The sequence below is a fragment of the Rhincodon typus genome, chromosome 27 (assembly GCF_021869965.1).
Source record: "Rhincodon typus isolate 14 chromosome 27, sRhiTyp1.1, whole genome shotgun sequence".
In the NCBI taxonomy this organism is placed as follows: Eukaryota; Metazoa; Chordata; class Chondrichthyes; order Orectolobiformes; family Rhincodontidae; genus Rhincodon; species Rhincodon typus.
In genome coordinates this window covers 40,620,706-40,635,859 of record NC_063358.1, presented here as the reverse complement: position 1 = coordinate 40,635,859, position 15,154 = coordinate 40,620,706, and the positions used below count along the sequence as shown (strand labels likewise).

General features: G+C 40.8%; 1 protein-coding gene across 1 annotated transcript in view; it reads right to left on the bottom strand.

Moving 5' to 3' along the window:
* The window catches only part of adgrb2 (adhesion G protein-coupled receptor B2), a 683,435-nt gene extending 672,843 nt beyond the window's left edge, over nucleotides 1-10,592 (bottom strand). The window contains exon 1 of the mRNA XM_048613298.1: nucleotides 10,330-10,592. The gene's annotated coding sequence lies outside the window, so the exon portion shown is untranslated. The remainder of the gene's footprint in view (nucleotides 1-10,329) is intronic.
* Nucleotides 10,593-15,154: the final 4,562 nt, after the last annotated feature.

Sequence of the window (15,154 nt, the reverse complement as noted above, 5' to 3'; positions counted from 1 at the left end):
TCCTTATCTGAAGCAGAATGTTCTTGCTGTTGAGGGAATGCAGCAAAAGTTTACCAAATTGATTCCTGGCATGGCAGGACTGATATATGAGGAGAGATTGAGTCGGTTGTATTCACTGGAGTGTAGAAGAATGAGCGGAGGAGATTTTGTAGATACCTATAAAATTTTAACAGGATGAGACCAGATAGGGGTCATAGTTTAAGGATAAGGGGTAATTTTTTTAGGATTAAGATATGGAGAAATTTCTTCACCAAGACAGTAGTGAGCCTGTGAAATTCACAAAGTGGTTAAGGCTAAAACACTGTTTTCAAGGAAGAGGTAAATATAGTTCTTGTGGCTAGAAGAATCAAGGGATGTGGGGTGGGGGGGATGGGGTGCAGAATGGGATCATGGCATTGAGTTTGATGACAGCCATGATCAAAGTGAATGGCAGAGCAGGTTTGAAGGGTCAAATGGCCTACTCCTGCTCCTATCTTCTGTTTCTATGTAAGCTTTATGCCCAAGAGTCCATATAACATCACAGCGTGTGGTGCTTTAGCAACCATCAGCCTGAATTCTTTCAGATCCTTTCCCAGTCAGTCACTCCTCTAACATTTCTTTGCGTGGCTCAATGTCAAATTTTGCCTGTTAATGGTCCTGTGCATTGTCCTTGGTACTACATTAAAGTCATTATGAAAATGGAGCTGTTAAGTTGTAACACAAGAAGAAAGGAAGGACAATTTCCAACAGGCCGATTTTAGACAGTAAAGAACGAAGCTAACAAGCAAAATCTGAGAGGTAATAATCTCCAGATCACTCCCAATGCCAAAAGCTAGTTAGTACTATTATGATTTCTGATCATCATAACTGATGATCAAGTCTCACTGTTTCACCAGTTGTACAAGTTTCTTAATTCATTTATTAAAGTGTGCAATTCCATTCATGTACTGCTACCCAGAAAAAAAGAAAGATCAACCCGTTTTTTAATGAATGCAAAGTAATCTGTTCATTATGTATGAATAAAATGTATCCTTAAAGCAAATTGCAATTACTCATTAATACCTAAACTATCAACCAGAATTGAAACTATATCCCCTTAATTGCGCACACATGGACACACACAATACAAAAAGAAAAGTCTCTTTAGAAAAGGTGGGTTTATCTTAACAAAGGGCAAAACAGAAAAAAGGAAGTCCTTTTCCAAACTCTGGAAACACAGGACAAAATGTTTCATATGCAGATGAAACGAGTTCGCAAATGCCGCTGGTTGTTTTTGCCCTACACTGCCCAAACATCCAACAGACATTGATCTTGCACTTCTCAACCACCAACTGCGGACTGTTCACATCTGCGGACTGTTGACAATGCTGAATTTCTGACAGCTGTAGACTGATGGTAAATGTCCTGTTCTGATTCCAATCAACTTAGATTTGAGTTGTTGAGAATTGGTGACAGTCCACTACTTCAGGCTTCACCAGGTAGGCAGAAATACTGATGTTTCAAAACTATTTAATTCTTAGAAATTTGTTCTATGAAACAGAATTTCAGGAGAGACACTTGCAGTTTCTTGGGTGTCTTCACTACTGACTGACTTCTAGGTCTCCAAACCCAAATTCTAAAACCAGAGGAGGTTGCCACGCAACTATTAGCATTAGCTCCTAACCTTAGCAAAAATGAGTGTTTATCTTTCCCATAAAATATGGCAATAAATCACATCTTGTATCTCCTTGCTTAGTTTAGCAGCTTCTCAAAAGTCATTTGATTTCCAGAAAAGAGGCAGGTGACTTACGGCATACATTAAACTTTTAACTTCAGTAATCTGCTGGTGGACCATAGCCTGAGCACAATTCCAAGAAATCGCACGATCCTGTTCATGGCTTCCACAGGGAGAGCATTGAGGACCAGGATAGATATCGTTAAAAGGTAGTGTTCAGATTCAGGGGCAGGGAGGACAGTTGGAGGCAAAGTTCAATGTGGTTGGTCCTCAGATAGGGGAATGGGAATAGGTTGCTGTGATAGAGGAAGGTAAAGTGGACATAGAGACTTGATTGGGGGTGAGGGGGTTGTCATAGTGGCACACGGATGGTATCCACTGCAAGCAATCTGCATTCCCTGTCGTCACTAACCGGTTTTTTAGATGCAAAATGAAACTGCCAAATGGCTGGAATGATGTCTATGGTGGGTACTGCCAGTGTCAGTTGGTGGTTGAGAAGTGCAGGATCAATGTCTGTTGGATGTTTGGGCAGTGTAGGGCAAAAACAACCAGCGTCATTTGCGAACTCCAGCTCGTTTCATTTGCAAATACTATCTTCACCCAAATGCAATGCATGCAGTGAACAAGCTTAGGCATCAAATGCGTGTCAAAGACAGGCTGCAGCATGCCACTGATGCTTGGTAATCCAACATTATCATCTCAGTGATGTAGGAGTTAATGCAATGAATTAAAAAAGTAGGAAAATGTTGCCCAAAAGCATTCCACTTGTAGAACTTGAGGGTACTGTGGGACAAGGGGAACATTGCAGCATCACATCTCATGCAAGTCTAATAATGGATTGTACTGCCTTCAATGACAAGTATCATGGTTCAAGTGAATCTGAGATGGGAAGTGGATCAGAGTGCAACAGGCATTACTTTTTTGATGTAATGTGCTAGCACGATACTGTCACCAAGTTGATGCATATATTACGGCCAGAGCCATGGTGGGCCAGTGATAAGGTTGCTGAGGATACAGTTCTGTAACTTGGACCAGTCTAGTACAGACCAGACATAACATCCCTCAGAATTCTGGTGTGCTGTGCTCTACAATATCACAGCAGGCAAGATGTGACTGAAAGATGCCGAGAAGTGAAGGAAATGGCAGTAAATTTCCGAGGAGAATGATGAGGTCTTTGAGCTGGAGGATGGCATAGCTTAGCTGCAAACAGTGCTACAGGCATCTGATTTGATGCCTAGTTCCAGAAGAAGCAAGCTGGGTAGAGAAGACTATAAAATAGTCATAACTTATTGTGCCAACATTTGGTTTGCATTGTGGGGGTGAACTGCAGCATCTACTAATTTCTTGGTGTTCACTTTTGCTGGTTGTCAATTAAAGCTCCTGTTTGCTTTTGTCTGATTGCTTGCCTCTATCTGATATTTCCAAACTGAACAATAACAATATGCAGGTGTCAAGTGGACACTGGTGGCAGCGTAGCACTGACTTAGAGGCTGTGTAGATGGGATGTGGCTAAGGACAGCTAAGCTGTATGGAACGGTGGTTCAACAATGGCTACTGTGAGAGAATGGTTGGGTATGTAAACGGAACGTCAGCAGTGGTGGCCATGTACTGTCAGCGATGCGGCTTTGTGGCTATTCTACCAACTTGCTGGTGAGGGACAACAATGGATTTCCAATGCTTGTCTAGATGCCTTTTAAAAGGAGCCTTTTAAAAATCGCACCAGCGTAAGGGTTACTTATCTTTCAGCAAATATCCAGCGAATGGTGAGTCATTTTGGGAGCAGCACACGGTAAGATGGAGATAGAATCAGATGAGAGGGACACCATTGGGGTGGGGCTGGTAGTTAGTGAAGCATGTTACTTAAAACACAGCAAGAAATCTCACTCAGTCTTGCAGCAACGATTACTTCAAAATACTCAATGCAACTCAGACCTTGCCAAAAACAAGCAAGATTCTGCCCACACAATTGTTTCAGTGGAGGTGGCTACCTTGTCTACGCTTGTTTACATCATGTCTAAACTTCCTCTCCAAACTAATAAATTACCTGATGCCATTCCTTTGCCTTTTCTCCATAACCCTTTACGTTCTTCTTTTTCAGATAACCATCTAACATCACTTCAAAAGCCTGAATTGAACCTTCCTCCACCATATTCACAAGCACTGCATTCCAGATCCTAACCACTCACTGCATGAAAAAGCTTTTCCTCACATCACTTTATTTTCATTGCCAATTACTTCAAATTTGTGCCCCTTTATCACAATGCTTTTACGAGAGGTAACATTTTCTCCCTATCCGCTCTGTTCAGAGCCTCACGATTTTGAATACCTCTTTTAAATCTAATAGCTTAATCAAATCTGTTATATTCTTGAACTGCATTTCTTTAAAACAAAAATCCTATTGCTTCCCTTGAACTTAATTGGTCCAAAAATCCTCTAACTCTTTGTAACTTATTAATATTGCAATGCATTAGGAATTATTTCAAGGATAACATGGGTGAATATTTGAAAATGTATAATCTAATCTGACTGCATGCATTTAAAATGGAATGGAATAATTTTTGTAATTGTTGAGCATACTTTCTAAGGGATACAATAGATGTTCAAAATGCATTTGATGACGTCCCAAATATTAGACTTGTAAACAGCAAGACACATGGTGGTGACATGACAGGCTATATAAGAGGACAGAAAGTAAAAACAAAAAGAGTAAATTGATGTTTTCTTTGGATTGTCAAAATGTAGCCCATGGTATGTTCTGATGTGAATTGAGGCTTTTTCTAAAATAAGCTGGATGTGGGTAGACAGGGAATTACCAAAAGAATGTAGGAAATTGGAGGAAAGATGTGGATGTATAAGAAAGGATAGATAATTAAGGGAACTGGGTATAGTGGCAAATGCAATTCATACAGTCATCACAGGAGGCTATTAGATAAATGAACAATGCACGGAAGTTGGTAAATGGTAAAATTCTTGATTTGATGTATACAATATCCAATTTTGCAGTATGTGGCATGTTAAAAGCAATTCTGCAGATGGAAAGGGTTACAAAAACGTTAAAGATTCTGAGTATGTGGAACTTTGAATACAAAAGAAGTGACAGTGGAGAAAATAATCTGCACTAATTTGAATGTAGGAAGGTTGATCAGTAAGTTTGCAGATGAGACAAAAATTGGTAAGTAGTAAGGAGGTTAGCCTTAGTTTATAGCAGGATATAGATGAATACAAGAACACAAGAACTAGGAGCAGGAGTAGGCCGTCTGGCCCTTCGAGCCTGCTCCGCCATTCAATAAGATCATGGCTGATCCTTTCGTGGACTCAGATCCACTTATCCGCATTCTCACCGTATCCCTTAATTCCTTTATTGTTCAAAAAAAATCTACCTTTTTTTTAAAAAGCGTTTACTGAAGTAGCGTCAACTACTTCACTGGGCAAGGAATTCCATAGATTAACAACCCTCTGGGTGAAGAAATTCCTTCTCAGTTCAGTCCTAAATCTGCTCCCTCTAATCTTGAGGCTATGCCCTCTTGTCCTAGCTTCACCTGCTAGTGGAAACATCCTCTCTACTTCTATCTTATCTATTCCCTTCATAATTTTATATGTTTCTATAAGATCCCCCCTCAATCTTCTGAATTCCAATGAATATAATCCCAATCTACTCAGTCTCTCCTCATAAGCCAACCCCCTCAACTCCGGAATCAACCTAGTGAACCTCCTTTGCACCCCCTCCAGTGCCAGTACATCCTTTCTCAAGTAAGGAGACCAAAACTGCACACAGTACTCTAGGTGTGGCCTCACCAGCACCTTGTACAGCTGCAACATAACCTCTCTGCTTTTTATTTCAATCCCTTTAGCAATGAAGGACAAAATTCCATTTGCCTTCCTAATTACTTGTTGTACCTGCAGACCTACCTTCTGTGATTCATGCACAAGGACACCCAGGTCCCTCTGCATAGCAGCATGCTGCAACTTTTTACCATTCAAGTAATAATCCTTTTTACTATTACTCCTACCAAAATGTATGACTTCACATTTATTTACATTGTATTCCATCTGCCAGACCTTGCCCACTCACTCAATATATCTATGTTCCTCTGCAAAGTTTCACAGTCCTCTGCACACTTTGCTTTGCCACTCATCTTAGTGTCATTTGCAAACTTTACTCATCTTAGTGTCATCTGCAAACTTTATGCGCTGATGAAATGAGCTCATCAGTGGCAAATGGAATTCAATTCAATGAAAATGAGTTTAGACAGGACTAGCAAGGCAGGGATTATATGATGAACAGGAGGACCCTTGCAAGCACTGAAGATCCATGGGACCTTGGTGTGCATGTACACTGGTCTCTTAAGGCATGAAAACATGTGGGCATATGGGATACTTGCCTTTATTAGCTGAGACAGAGCTCAAGAACTGGGAAGTTATACTAGAACTGTATAAAAAGTTGGTTAGGCCACAGACAAAGTATTGTGTGCAGTTCTGGAATTCACACTTTAAGAGGAATGCGATAGCACCGGAAAGGGTACAGAGGAGATTTATCAGAACTTTTCCTGGGCTGGAGAGATTCAGTTATGAACAGTGATTGGACAGACTGGAGTTGTCTTCCTCGGAGCAGAGGAGGATGAGAGGGGACATGATTGAGATATACAAAATTATGATGGGCATAGATAAGGCAGACAGAAAGGAACTCTTCCCCATTATGTAGTGATCAATCACCAGAAGGCACAGACAATTCAGTCGACGTGACACATCTGGACATTCAAAATGTTTTTGATAAACTGCCAAGTAAGATGTTTGCCAGCAAAGTTAAAGTTAATGGGATAAAAAGGATAGCAACATGGGTACAAAGTTGTCTGGGTAACTGAAAACAGAAAAGTGGAGAATGATTGCTTTTCAGACTGGAGGATGCCATATGGGATCTGGACAGAATAATACAGAGAAACTGTTTCCATTGGCAGTATATTCAAGAACCAAAAGGGGGCAATTTTCAAGCGATTGACGAAAGGACCAAGGATGACACAAGGAAAAATATTTTCACTCACTGAGTGGTTAGGCTCTGGGCTGTGCTGCCTGAGAATGTATGAAGTAGAAGCAGATTCAATTGTGGCATCCGAGAGGGAATTGAAAGATTACTGGTCGCAGCACATATCCACAATGCAGCAACTTGCCAAGGTTTCTTCAACAATGCCTGCCAAACACATTACCTTTACTATGTAGAAGAACAAGGGCTAAAAGTGCATGGGTACACCAGCACCTGCAAGGTTCCCTCCAAGTCATGCTACATCCTGACCAGAAAAAAAATCATTATTTCATCTTTATCATTAAATCAAAGTTCCAGAACTCCATTCTTCCCTAACAGAATTGATCTGCACCTATACTATACTGACTGCAGCAGTTCAACAAGCTCACAACCACATTCTGAAGGTGTGACCAAAAGGATGTCTTGATTAAGGCATTTAAAGTGGGCTAAATATCAGTATTGACAACAATGTACACAACCATGAACAAGCAATTTAAGGAAAGCATTCTGCCCTTTCATTTCGCTGGCTGATAAACCAGAGGCTCTTGGAATCTTTCTAAAAATATTAGTTTTCCATTCCAGTACTACAACTGTCCCACTTCTGTCAACTTATTAGCTAGCACCTCTCTTCTACTCTCTACCTCTCCCTCACCAGTGGGGTTCCTTATCTCAAGTCCTCATAAGGGCAGAAGACAGTAAGCCCTTCAGCTTTGTATCCTCTATTATTCAAAGACTCTAAAAATGGCAGGAGACTTGGGTTAATATTGCATATTTTTCTTTTCTCAAAATAAAAGCAAAATAAATCCAAAAATGCATTAACTAAAATTAGGAATTCATTGGCTACAGAAATGGCTAGCTTTACATTCTTATTGTGTTGCAACCCAACAAAAACAATTTGCATGTACATATGTAAGGAACTTCAGGCTGCATTATCAGATAGAATTTGACACAACCATATTGAGGGGTTAGGACAGGTGACCAAAACCTTACCAAGGTTGAAAGGAAGGAAAAATAAAGTCCATATGACTAATAATAATTTTTAAATGATTCAAGAGTCAGAAAAGGTCAGATTAGAATCTATTTAAAGGTTTTGTTGATGTGTTGAAAAATGTACAAGAAAATGATTTTTAGAAAAAGTCTTTACTTATGGTATGTAAATGGCATTATTTACCACCTTAACCCCAAACTTTTTAAACAGTTTCTCTGGGCTTCAGCACTAGTGCTATTTAATTTACATGATATTTTTCTGCAGTATAATTTGGTATCATTCAGTCAACCAATCAATCCAGCAAAGTGGCAAGATTATTTTCTGATGATACAGCATGATGTTTTTAGCTCAATAAGTATACATGACGCTTTATAACATGCAGAAGATAAATAGGTAAAGAAGTGGCTAAATAGGCTGGTAATACATTAAAACTTCCTATTCTGGGATGCAAAGTAAAAATACAAACAATGAAAAAGGGAACAGATCCATCACCACCGGTAATCCCACATCAGAACTGAAAGCTGAAAAACAACCAAGAAATTTACTATGGTTATAAAAATCTAACTACAGAGTATATACAATTATGAGACAGTTGACTGGCAGCTTTGACTTATTGTAAATATTATGCACGAATGTCACATCTGTATTGGGTCAAAACCCTTCAATACAATTGTTCATAGATCAATTTGCCCTACATTCACACTAACAGCTACAACTTTTAAACCCGTTCAATACAATCATTATGGATAATTTTCTACCTGTATGTTTTACCACGTTTGCAGATTGCTTAGAGTATTGATTTCATAAAACTACAGAAATGTATCACAGAAAGCTAAACAAACCACCTCTACAGGAATTTTGGCGAAGACACTAAATGCGGCCTTTAAATAATACCGTTTCATTTTGAATGCATTGCAGTGCAGTCATTTTTACGCATCTGAACAGATAGATATTCACGGCATGTGAATATACAAAGGCAAGTTCAGCACTTAACAACACCGAAGGCTTCTCATCCCACAACAACTCGAACTGTACTGAAGCTCGGTGAAGATGCAAATAAATGACTTACTTTTTTGTTCCAAATCCAAGTTGTCAAACATCATTACTAGTGGTTAGAGATCTCCACGCCCTTGATATTTATAGCACAATCTGCTTATGTTTCCTATTGTTTATATCCAAAATGTAATTTTATCCCAGGATTTGAAGGACTCACCTCGTTCTGTTCCCCACTGCACACCACATTCGTGGCTAATAAATGGATCTGGCATTGGAAATGCAGAAATGTCACTACTGATAAACTTCAAGAGGCAATCTGGTAGAAACAAATACAGGGGAAGTGAGGGGAGCAGATTCCTAAACAGCCGGGTACTATTCGGCCGATTAGTCCTAGGACCTCATTTGACAGATGGGAAAGGAAGAGGAAGGGGGTCGGAGATAGACATACAGGTGGAAATAGAGAAAGGGAGGATAGCCTGAAAGAAACCGAGAAAGGAGGAAAATAGATGCAAGAACAGAGACGGAAGAAGAGGTAGAAATGGGAAAGGAGACGGAGAGGGGAAGGAAACAGCAGAGAAAGTCGTGGCGGAGGCAAAGAAAGATGAGATTCCCTGTGACGCTAGTCTCTTGCTGATGCATTAGGCCAGTTGTGTAAAGTACACAAACATTAATGCGTGTCTGTTCATCTACAGCTACACTGCTCTGATAAGGTACGTTCATTCTGATTAAGGCAGGCAGTAACTAGAAAGTGTACCGAATAAGACATTTCCCCAAACAACCTTGTCAGCCCGTTTCTGACATAACCAAGCTGCGGCTCGACCTCAACTTCGCCTCTAGATTTAACATGTTTTGTAGGTGAATTTTAAACTTACTTACTAACAAGAACAAAGAAATGTTTAAGGTGGTGGAGCCGTTCTTGAAAACAAACTCACATGGACTGCGGACCTGTCAGGGTAATAATCTGGTCGAACAGTTCTATATGAATGAAATATATAAGCTACTTGTTTCGCCTTTTCCCACACCAACTGACAGAGTGCTCCACTGCTACATTTACACACCGAGGGGAGATCAGCTCAGAAAGAAAACCTTGGAAAATAATACCTTTCAACAATGTAGTTATTTAGAATTAAATGCAAAATGGTGGGTAATTTATTTTAAAGATCGGGCGAATGTTTCTATCAGTGTTGGTGGTCAAGTTGTCAGAGATCCGCAGAGATTAAAGATGTTTCAGTAAACAAATTCTGCAACAATCACCGTGTCCATCCGTGCACTAGTCAGCGTGTGCTGATAGCATTTTCGGAAATGTTGGTAAAGGGACTAGAGAATGTCCTCTGTACGGATCGCCCGGCAATCTCAGATATTCAACATAGTCGGCGCTAGAGACTGATTAAAAGCCGCCACCATGAACCACTGACAGCCATTTCGCAGCAGCTCCTCACACACACTTTACAATGCTTCTCCATCGAAGCGAACTGCATCCCGTGAAATGAGACGTTAGTGAAAGACCAGCGGTTTCCCAGAAATCGTGACCGTGTGATTCTCCCCCCTCCCCTCTCCTGTCCCTCCCTCTTTCCCACCTTCCTTTCCTTGCACACTTCCAGACGGAGTTGAGCGCAGGATTCTTGACTGCCTTACCTTTGCGATACTAGCAAGAGTTTGATGCTTCTGCCATTGACTTTCTCCGAAAGAAGTTTTCCATCCCTGAGTCTGCAGCTCTCCAGCCTCTTCGTTTATATATATATATATATTCCGGCACAGTTCTGTCACTATTTCCCCTTTGGCCAGCGAGAAAGCGGTTTAAAGCACCTGGAGCCAGTCGGGATGGCCGAGTTGGGCTGCGCTGCTTCCTATGGCAGTTGTCGTCTCTCTCCCGCTCTGATTCTCACAGAGATCGCACATGCTGCTGTCACCGCCACGCCGCTGCTACTGAAAGGAGACCGCACAAACTCTGCAAACTACGCCCGCCGCCCCGCACAGCGCGCGCGCGCGCCGGCCAATCGCCAATGGCTCGTGCGTCAACCGCCAACTGCCGAACGGCCCGCGCGCAGCCCCACCCGCCAATCATTATCGGAGCCTACCGCTTCCCGCTCTTTCCTGGTCAGTCCGAGGCGACGGCGCGCGGGCTTTGTATCATCGCAATCCTGAAGTGATTAATCAAACTCTCGATTAACTTAAACCTCTATGTAGGGGTAACCAACTCCCGAACCCCTAGCCCAGCTGTTCCTATACAACCGCAGCACACTAACGTCAATGTGAAGAATTTCCTATATATGTTCTCTACATGCCATCATTCTGCTTCCCATCATCAGCGAAGATGCACTGCCATAAATCACCGACGCTCCTCCAACAGTGCTTTTAAAACACACCCAGAAAGACAAGATCAGTGGGTTCATGGGAATACCCACTTTTAAGCTTCCCCCAACCCACGCACCATCCTGGTTCGGATTGTACTCCTTCAAATCGCTAAGGTAAAATAAATCCTGAAACTCCCTCCCCCGCAGTTGTGTGTCCCTATGTGCCAAGGCTGCAGTGGTTCAAGAAGATAGCTCACCAGCACCTTGCCCAGGGCATTTAGAGCTGGGCAATAATCCTGGCCTACTCAATGATACCCTTACCTGTCAACAAATGGAAAAAATAAGCTTCAGATAATAGGAACACAGCTTTTATTTTACCTCTCCCTTCACTGTAACTCTATTCTTTACCTTTTTCTTCACAGATCCCAAACATTGCAATGTAGCTGGGCAATGTCAGAAGAGCAAAAGGTCAAAAGGAAAGAGGAGATTGAATGTTGAAGAAACATCACAACTCACTCAGCCCCAGCTCAGATAGTGACTTACTCAATACTTTAGAGGACAGCTTAGAGGTGGCCTCTGGACATGATGACATGCTGAATGCAAGTGACTGCAGCAAGAACAAGAGAGAAGGGTAGCCCAAGTGCTAGACAGCCAAAGGATGAAATTACACGTGAGTTCTGTGCAGGGATGCCTTGTTTGGAACTAGCTGAGCTGATCCACGAAACAATGTTGATGCAAGTGCATACTGAAGTGCCTGGTTCATTGCCACACCTATCTGAAAGTCTTCATTTAATGTAACAGGACAAGAAGGGATACAGCACCATTCTGGAACAGGGATTGGAGCCAATCCTTACCACCTCTATCTGTGATGTAGCATCTGATGGCTCACCTTCCAAACTAATACAAAGCAGGAAACAATCAACAAATGTCTACTGCAGTGGAGACTCAAATTTCTGTTGTGCAAGCTCAAACTGCTTCAAATATATGTGCAAAGCAACTTTCAGAATGTTACAGCAGTCTGTCCTCCAGCACATTACTAACATTGTTTTGGTGCTGTCTGTGAAAGTGCTACCTTGGAGCACAAATCTGTCCTTTTCCATGCTGACAACATTTGTCCTTCCATGTGTGCCATTTTGCCAGTGTCCTTACTGTTCCTGTCAACCAGCCAGCCCAGATAGCTATGACTCATTCTGGGATGATACAATTTGAGGCCAGGCCATCTAGGGTCAGAGCTAGTCATGTTTATCTTGCAAAAATATTTTCATTCTCTCTCACTGAAAGTCAGCAACCTTCCATCAATCATGCTTCAGCCACCTAATAGCACAAGTGTATTTGTATTTATTTTATGAACTATTATATGTCTTAATTTATCAAACAGAACATTTACTTAATGACTACATACATAATTATGTATGTAGTGTTGTGAGGGAAGATAAATTGTGGAACTGTTGGTGAATGAGGGTTTGGGATTGTGTTCACTGGTACTTTAGCCAGATGTGTTGATCAGGGACAGACTGGCCAGAAAATATATCTTTGGTTTCTTTTTCTCTTCCGCTTTCATTCTTCTTCCTTTTACTCTTTCCTGTTTGTCTTTCTGTATCCTCTTCCCTGACCGTCTGAGCTAACTGCTGTATGCTTGTTGCCAACAGCTATGTATCCATGATGGCAAGGTTTTGTAGCTTGCAGCAGATCTCAACACACCTTGATTCATGTTCTAATGAATATGGCAGGGATCTTCCATAGTAGTCTAAAATATGGAAGTGTTGATTTAGTACCTCCATACTCTACATGATCACATTTCAATGTTAATATGACTTTTGTTACTTCTATACTGCCTACATATATGTGGATTGTACACTGAATTCACAAGTCATTCATCAGTGGAGAGCCCTTGTTACCCATTAGACATCTTCTGACTTCATCTGGTGGCTCAAATGCAAAAGCCATAGCAGATTTCAAGAATGCAGCCATTGTCACTGATCCTAGAATTACAAATATTGATCTGAGTGATGCAGCGAATATTCCCGCACCCCAGCTGAGGATTTTGGGAGTGGAACTGCATTTAATGCAGTATTTCAGAATAACTCATGGTGTCTAGAAAGCATTCTGTGCAGTCAGTGACATCCTGCACCAAGAAGAGCTGTTCTTGCACCACTGCTGCTCTAGCAAGGGAGAATCAAATGCATTCATCTCTCTTTGCATGCAAAGCATCAATATTCTCAGGAAATAACAAACCAAGTGATGCTACAAATATCACCTGATGCATCCTGGAGAGGAGCCAGATGTTCAAGGTCACAGTTACCTTCACAGACTTTGGAAAATTCACCTGCACCCTCAACTATGGCTGCAAAAATGATCAGTTTTCAATGAGTACTTCCTTTGTGAACCGAAGATATTTGATGCAATGTCCTTCACTCGGATTGCAATAACAGAATGACTCGTTAAGTCCTGAGAGGGTATTACCAACTGCTGAGAACCCTGTTCCCTTCCTTCTTTTCCCTTTCCAGGAGTTTGTCCTCTTCTGTGCTGCCTATTCCCATTGTCTTGTGATCTAGGTCAAGAAGGTTGCAAAGTACTGTATCACGGGAGACAGTGATCAATGCAGAAGCAAAGTCAGAACTAAGTCCTTCAGTACCTGTCATCCCACTTCCTGTGGACTTCAGAAACTTTAAATAATTTGACAAACTACCACTTATGCAGACTCAGCAACAACCTCTAGAAATCAATTAGCACTAACCTGAAAATGGTTGATGATCCCTATAAATAGCACTGGGGCAGCAGTCCTTCCTACTGCTGAACACATATTCAGCTATGTGAAGTTAAGAGAAGACATTAGCTAGAGTGTTGAGCTTCAAAGTGCCTTTATTGGCTTCAAATCAGCATTAACCTCTAATATCATGACCTGTCTATTCTGCACATGTCAAGTGTTCACTCCCCGCACCAAAGGTGACACCTGGAATGACCTGCGTCAGAAATGTGCACATACACTACAGACAAAGTTCTTGACTGAAAACACTATGCATAACACTGAAAGTACTGATTTTGCAGCCAAAATGAATTTTCTAGTCTTTTTGAGGGAGAACTGTGGGTCATAACATCTTCAGTTCACTAAAAAAATACTCATTTAAATCTTTGCCAGCTGTTGAGGCCACAGGGAAGGGTGAGAATGGATTTACCAGAGGCTGCAGAGGTGACTGTAACCTTAATTTATTGAAGTGGGCTGACCAACCATTGGTTTAACTCAATGTCTCCCAGTGGAATTCATAGATTAGACATAGGTATGGCTTCAATAACATTATTTTAACCACATGCACTAATTTCAGTTGACAACACCTGACACATAATGCAGATAAAAGTACTTCCTCTATACATTTACTTAACAGATGTCTAATGATGTTCATTAATTAGCTAAAGAAGTAAATCGCTCCCAACAAGAAAAAAGAATCCACAATTTACAATCGATCATGCCATTTACAAATATGCAAATATATTGAGTTCACATTCCTAAAAAGTGTTGATTACTCACTTTATTTACTGATCAGAAAAATGATTAACCACATTTGGATTCACAATCAGCCACATAGTGAGTAACGTATAACACAACACTATTTTAACATCTTAGCAGGTTGGTATTTCCCACAGTGCTGTACTGAATTGTTAGCCTAGATTGTGTGCTCAGCGTCCAGTATGTGGCTTTGTGAATCAGCAGGCTGATGACTGAAACCTGAGAATGCTATCAAAGCTGACAAATGTTCTATAGCTCTCCAATTTTCACCAAAACTCATCATAATTTGCAATTATATTGTTCCATGAGCCCAAAAATGAATAGCATATGTAAAAATAATGTAAGCTACTATTGTGAGTATACATACCCTTTCAGACTAGTGTTTCAACATAAGTAGAAACTTTACAATTTCCCTTCAAAATAAGCTCAATACATTAAAATGATCACAGGCAGTCTGATTTTCTGTCAATCAATATTGGACTTTTTAACATAATTATGAATAATGTAATTTCCTTTCAATATTATACCAATGTGTTGATATAACAACGGACAACGAAATTCGTTTCGTTAATAGTCTTGTATGCTCTAAATCATTATAGACAATTCCCTTTGATTCAATATTGCATCCTTTGCATAAAGTTAATACTTACAATGTGCTTTT